The sequence below is a fragment of the Halictus rubicundus genome, unplaced genomic scaffold (genome assembly GCF_050948215.1).
Source record: "Halictus rubicundus isolate RS-2024b unplaced genomic scaffold, iyHalRubi1_principal scaffold0019, whole genome shotgun sequence".
NCBI classification, from domain to species: domain Eukaryota; kingdom Metazoa; phylum Arthropoda; class Insecta; order Hymenoptera; family Halictidae; genus Halictus; species Halictus rubicundus.
The window spans coordinates 4,028,358-4,034,550 of NW_027488560.1; positions in this window are offsets into that span (position 1 = coordinate 4,028,358).

Consider the following 6,193-nt stretch of genomic DNA (forward strand, 5'->3'; position numbering starts at 1 on the left):
AGGATAGAGGATTGGATAGGATTGAGGATATTATGGGGTAGAGGATAGGATAGGATAGAGGATAGGATAGGATAGAGGATAGGATAGGATAGAGGATAGGATAGGATAAAGGATAGGATAGGATAGAGGACAGGATAGGATAGAGGATAGGATAGGATATATGATATTATAGGTTTTGAGGATACGATATTATAGAGGATAGAATAGGATAGAGGATAGGATAGGATTGAGAATATGATAGGATGGAGAATAGGATAGGATAGAGGATAGGATAGGATAGAGGATAGGATAGGATTGGAGATAGGATAGGATAGATGATAGGATAGGATAGAGGATAGGATAGAGGATTGGATAGGATAGAGGATAGGATAGAGGATTGGATAGGGTTGAGTATATTATGGGATAGAGGATAGGATAGGATAGAGGATAGGATAGGATTGAGGATAGGATAGGATAGATGATAGGATAGGATAGAGGATAGGATAGAGGATAGGATAGGATAGAGGATAACATAGGATAGAGGATAGGATATGATAGAGGATAACATAGGATAGAGTATAGGATAGGATAGAGGATAGGATAGAATAGAGTACAGGATAGTATAGAGGATAAAATAATATAGAGAATAGGATAGGATAGAGGATAGGACAGGATAGAGTATAGGATAGGATAGAGGATAGGATAGGATAGACGATAGGATAGGATAGAGAATAGAATAGGATAGAGGATAGGATAGGATAGATGATAGGATAGAGGTTTGGATAGGGTAGAGGATACGACACGATAGAGGATAGGATAGGATAGAGGGTAGGATAGAGAATTGGATACGATAGAGGATACGATACGATAGAGGATAGGATAGGATAAGGTAGAGGATAGGATAGGATAGAGGATAGGATAGAGGATTGGTTAGGATAGAGGATAGGATAGAGGATTGGATAGGATTGAGGATATTATGGGATAGAGGATAGGATAGGATAGGATAGGATAGAGGATAGGATAGGATATATAATATTATAGGATGGAGGATAGGATATTATAGAGGATAGTATCGGATAGAGGATAGGATAGGGTAGTGGATAGGATAAGATAGAGGATAGGATAGGGTAGTGGATAGGATAAGATAGAGGATAGGATAGGGTAGAGGAAAAGATAAGATAGAGGATAGGATAGAATAGAGTACAGGATAGTATAGAGGATAAGATAATATAGAGAATAGGATAGGATAGAGGATAGGATATGCTAGGATAGTGGATAGGATAGGATTGAGGATAGGATAGGATAGAGGATAGGATAGGATTGTGGATATGATAGGATTGAGGATAGGATAGGATAGAGAATAGGAAACTATAGAGGATAGGATAGGATAGAGGATAAGATAGGATAGAGGATACGATATTATACAGGATACGATTTTATAGACGATATTATAGGATAGAGCACCGGATAGGACATGGGATACTATATTATAGAGGATAGGATAGGATAGAGAATATGATAGGATAGAGGATAGGATAGGATAGAGGATAGGATAGGATTGAGGATAGGATAGGATAGATGATAGGATAGGATAGAGGATAGGACAGGATTGAGGATAGGATAGGATAGATGATAGGATTGGATACAGGATAGGATAGAGGATATTATAGGAGAGAGGATATTATTGGATAGAGGATAGGATAGGATTGAGGATAGGATTGGATACAGGATCGGATAGGATATATGATATTATAGGTTGGAGGATACGATATTATAGAGGATAGGATAGGATAGGATAGACGATAGAATAGGGGATTGGATAGGATAGAGGATATGATAGGATAGAGAATAGGATAGGCTAGAGGATAGGATAGGACAGAGGATAGGATAGGATAGAGGATAGGATAGGATAGAGGATATGATAGGCTAGGATAGAGGATAGGATAGGATTGAGTATCGGATAGGATAGAGGATAGGATAGGATAGACGATAGGATAGAGGATATTATAGGATAGAGGATAGGACAGAGGGTTGGATAGGATAGAGGATAGGATAGAGGGTTGGATACGATAGAGGATAGGATTGAGGATATTATGGGATAGAGGATAGGATAGGATAGGATAGGATAGAGGATAGGATAGGATAGATGATAGGATAGGATATATGATATCATAGGATGTAGGGTACGATATTATAGAGGATAGGATAGGATAGACGATAGGATAGGGAATTGGATAGGATAGAGGATATGATCGGATAGAGAATAGGTTGGAGGATACGATATTACAGAGGATAGGATAGAGGATATGATTGAGGATATTATGGGATAGAGGATAGGGTTGGATAGGATAGGATAGATGATAGGATAGAGGATTGGATTGGATAGAGGATAGGATAGGATAGACGATAGAATAGGGGATTGGATAGTATAGAGGATATGATAGGATAGAGAATAGGATAGGCTAGAGGATAGGATAGGACAGAGGATAGTATAGGATAGAGGATAGGATAGGATAGAGGATAGGATAGGATAGAGGATATGATAGGCTAGGATAGAGGATAGGATAGGATAGAGGATATGATAGGCTAGGATAGAGGATAGGATAGGATTGAGTATCGGATGTGATAGAGGATAACATAGGATAGAGTATAGGATAGGATAGAGGATAGGATAGGATTGAGGATAGGATAGGATAGATGATAGGATAGGATAGAGGATAGGATAGAGGATAGGATAGGATAGAGGATAACATAGGATAGAGGATAGGATATGATAGAGGATAACATAGGATAGAGTATAGGATAGGATAGAGGATAGGATAGAATAGAGTACAGGATAGTATAGAGGATAAAATAATATAGAGAATAGGATAGGATAGAGGATAGGACAGGATAGAGTATAGGATAGGATAGAGGATAGGATAGGATAGACGATAGGATAGGATAGAGAATAGAATAGGATAGAGGATTGGATAGGATTGAGGATATTATGGGATAGAGGATAGGATAGGATAGGATAGGATAGAGGATAGGATAGGATATATAATATTATAGGATGGAGGATAGGATATTATAGAGGATAGTATCGGATAGAGGATAGGATAGGGTAGTGGATAGGATAAGATAGAGGATAGGATAGGGTAGTGGATAGGATAAGATAGAGGATAGGATAGGGTAGAGGAAAAGATTAGATAGAGGATAGGATAGAATAGAGTACAGGATAGTATAGAGGATAAGATAATATAGAGAATAGGATAGGATAGAGGATAGGATATGCTAGGATAGTGGATAGGATAGGATTGAGGATAGGATAGGATAGAGGATAGGATAGGATAGAGGACAGGATAGGATAGAGGATAGGATAGGATATATGATATTATAGGTTTTGAGGATACGATATTATAGAGGATAGAATAGGATAGAGGATAGGATAGGATTGAGGATATGATAGGATGGAGAATAGGATAGGATAGAGGATAGGATAGGATAGAGGATAGGATAGGATTGGAGATAGGATAGGATAGATGATAGGATAGGATAGAGAATAGGATAGAGGATTGGATAGGGTTGAGTATATTATGGGATAGAGAATAGGATAGGATAGAGGATAGGATAGGATGGAGGATAGGATAGGGTAGAGGATAGGATAGGATAGAGAATATGATAGGATAGAGGATAGGATAGGATAGAGGATAGGATAGGATTGAGGATAGGATAGGATAGATGATAGGATAGGATAGAGGATAGGATAGAGGATAGGATAGGATAGAGGATAACATAGGATAGAGGATAGGATATGATAGAGGATAACATAGGATAGAGTATAGGATAGGATAGAGGATAGGATAGAATAGAGTACAGGATACTATAGAGGATAAAATAATATAGAGAATAGGATAGGATAGAGGATAGGACAGGATAGAGTATAGGATAGGATAGAGGATAGGATAGGGTAGAGGATAGGATAAGATAGAGGATAGGATAGGGTAGAGGATAGGACAGGATAGAGGATAGGATAGGATAGAGGATAGGATAGGATAGAGGATAGGATAGGGTAGAGGATAGGACAGGATAGAGGATAGGATAGGATAGAGGATAGGATAGGATAAAGGTAGGATAGGATAGAGGACAGGATAGGATAGAGGATAGGATAGGATATATAATATTATAGGATGGAGGATACGATATTATAGAGGATAGTATAGGATAGAGGATAGGATAGGGTAGAGGATAGGATAAGATAGAGGATAGGATAGGGTAGACGATAGGACAGGATAGAGGATAGGATAGGGTAGAGGATAGGATAGGATAGAGGATAGGATAGGGTAGAGGATAGGACAGGATAGAGGATAGGATAGGATAGAGGATAGGATAGGATAGAGGATAGGATAGAGGATTGGATAGGGTTGAGTATATTATGGGATAGAGAATAGGATAGGATAGAGGATAGGATAGGATTGAGGATAGGATAGGATAGAGAATAGGAAAGGATAGAGGATAGGATAGGATAGAGGATAGGATAGGATAAAGGATAGGATAGGATAGAGGATAGGATAGCATAGAGGATAGGATAGGATAGAGGATAGTATAGGATATATGATATTACAGGATGGAGGATTCGATATTATAGAGGATAGGATAGGGTAGAGGATAGGATAGGATAGAGAATATGATAGGATAGAGGATAGGATAGGATAGAGGATAGGATAGGATTGAGGATAGGATAGGATAGATGATAGGATAGGATAGAGGATAGGATAGAGGATAGGATAGGATAGAGGATAACATAGGATAGAGGATAGGATATGATAGAGGATAACATAGGATAGAGTATAGGATAGGATAGAGGATAGGATAGAATAGAGTACAGGATAGTATAGAGGATAAAATAATATAGAGAATAGGATAGGATAGAGGATAGTGCAGGATAGAGTATAGGATAGGATAGAGGATAGGATAGGATAGACGCTGGATAGGATAGAGAATAGAATAGGATAGTGGATAGGATGTGATAGAGGATAACATAGGATAGAGTATATAATAGGATAGAGGATAGGATAGAATAGAGTACAGGATAGTATAGAGGATAAGATAATATAGAGAATAGGATAGGATAGAGGATAGGATAGGATTGAGGATAGAATAGGATAGATGATAGGATAGGATAGAGGATAGGATAGAGGATTTGATAGGATAGAGGATAGGATAGGGTAGAGGATAGGATAAGATAGAGGATAGGATAGGGTAGAGGATAGGACAGGATAGAGGATAGGATAGGATAGAGGATAGGATAGGATAGAGGATAGGATAGGGTAGAGGATAGGACAGGATAGAGGATAGGATAGGATAGAGGATAGGATAGGATAGAGGATAGGATAGAGGATTGGATAGGGTTGAGTATATTATGGGATAGAGAATAGGATAGGATAGAGGATAGTATAGGATATAGGATAGGATAGGATAGAGAATAGGAAAGGATAGAGGATAGGATAGGATAGAGGATAGGATAAGATAGAGGATAGGATAGGATTGAGGATAGGATAGGATAGATGATAGGATAGGATAGAGGATAGGATAGAGGATAGGATAGGATAGAGGATAACATAGGATAGAGGATAGGATATGATAGAGGATAACATAGGATAGAGTATAGGATAGGATAGAGGATAGGATAGAATAGAGTACAGGATAGTATAGAGGATAAAATAATATAGAGAATAGGATAGGATAGAGGATAGTGCACGATAGAGTATAGGATAGGATAGAGGATAGGATAGAATAGAGTACAGGATAGTATAGAGGATAAGATAATATAGAGAATAGGATAGGATAGAGGATAGGATAGGATTGAGGATAGAATAGGATAGATGATAGGATAGGATAGAGGATAGGATAGAGGATTTGATAGGATAGAGGATAGGATAGAGGATTGGATAGGATTGAGGATATTATGGGATAGAGCATAGGATAGGATAGGATAGGATAGAGAATTGGATAGGATAGAGGATAGGATAGAGGATATGATAGGATTGAGGATAGGATACGATATTATACAGGATACGATTTTATAGACGATATTATAGGATAGAGCACCGGATTGGACATGGGATACGATATTATAGAGGATAGGATAGGATGGAGAATATGATAGGATAGAGGATAGGATAGGATAGAGGATAGGATAAGATTGAGGATAGGATAGGATAGATGATAG